At 47.5% G+C, this 1,431-nt stretch overlaps 1 long non-coding RNA gene across 1 annotated transcript; it reads right to left on the bottom strand.

Annotated features, from left to right (window-relative positions):
• Nucleotides 1-403: 403 nt before the first annotated feature.
• On the bottom strand, nucleotides 404-1,032 carry LOC149912390 (uncharacterized). The gene is made up of 2 exons (XR_016462253.1): nucleotides 809-1,032; nucleotides 404-689 (listed from the first exon to the last, which is right to left on the bottom strand). It is a non-coding gene; the product is annotated as an uncharacterized LOC149912390 (long non-coding RNA).
• Nucleotides 1,033-1,431: the final 399 nt, after the last annotated feature.

The raw sequence follows: 1,431 nt of genomic DNA, 5'->3' as shown, positions 1-1,431 counted from the left end.
TTGCCATGTCTGGCAGAGGTTGCAGCTTTTTCTATTGCATCCCTCTTGCTTTCAAGTCAAGAGCTCCTGTGTCACACAAGGAAAAGCAATCTTTTACCTGCTGTGCCATGCTCATGGCAGCAGCAATGCAGATGCCAGCAGCTGATGCTTACAAGGACAGCCAACCTCGACTTATTTTCATTACATATCTTTGTCCTGATGTCCTTCTAGAAGCTGGGACATTTCACCATCTCAGCAGAAGAGGGCAGGAGGGGTCCAAGTTGCAGGCACACACTCCTCTTTTTCTGGCACACAAAGAGAAGATGAAAACCAGATGTGTTTCCCTGCCCAAGGCAAACACCAGCCTTTCCTTCCTTACAGTCCTTCCTGACATCACCACTAATTGAAACAACATCCCACTCACCTTTGCCATGTCTGGCAGAGGTTGCAGCTCTTTCTATTACATCCCTCTAGCTGTCAAGTCAAGAGCTCCTCTGTCACAATAGGAAAAGCAATCTTATACCTGCTGTGCCATGCTCATGGTAGCAGCAATGCAGATGCCAGCAGCTGATGCCCACAACGACTACCAGCCTGGACTTATTTTCATTACATATCTTTCTCCTGATGTCCTTCTGGAAGCTTGGACATTTCTCCCTATGAGCATCAGAAGCCAGGAGAGGTCCTAGTTGCAGGCAAACTCTCCTCTTTTTCTGGCACACAAAGAGAAGATGACAACCAGATGTGTTTCCCTGCCCATGGCAAACACCAGCCTTTCCATCCTTACAGTCCTTCCTGACATCAGCACTAATTGAAACCACATCCCACTCACCTTTGCCATGTCTGGCAGAGGTTGCACCTCTTTCTATTACATCCCTCTAGCTGTCAAGTCAAGAGCTCCTGTGTCACACAAGGAAAAGCAATCTTTTACCTGCTTTGCCATGCTCATGGCAGCAGCAATGCAGATGCCAGCAGCTGATGCCCACAAGGACAGCCAGCCTGGACTTATTTTCATTACATATCTTTGTCCTGATGTCCTTCTAGAAGCTGGGACATTTCACCATATCAGCAGAAGAGGGCAGGAGGGGTCCAAGTTGCAGGCACACACTCTTCTTTTTCTGCACACAAAGACAAAGAGAACATGAAAACCAGATGTGTTTCCCTGCCCATGGCAAACACCAGCCTTTCCATCCTTACAGTCCTTCCTGACATCAGCACTAATTGAAACAACATCCCACTCACCTTTGCCATGACTGGCAGAGGTTGCAGCTCTTTCTATTACATCCCTCTAGCTGTCAAGTCAAGAGCTCCTGTGTCACACAAGGAAAAGCAATCTTTTACCAGCTTTGCCATGCTCATGGCAGCAGCAATGCAGATGCCAGCAGCTGATGCCCACAAGGACAGCCAACCTCGACTTATTTTCATTTCATATCTTTGTCCTGATGTCCTTCTAGA

The sequence above is a fragment of the Phasianus colchicus genome, chromosome Z (assembly GCF_987193195.1).
Source record: "Phasianus colchicus chromosome Z, bPhaCol1.hap1.1, whole genome shotgun sequence".
In the NCBI taxonomy this organism is placed as follows: Eukaryota; Metazoa; Chordata; class Aves; order Galliformes; family Phasianidae; genus Phasianus; species Phasianus colchicus.
This window is presented reverse-complemented; position numbering and strand designations above follow the sequence as displayed.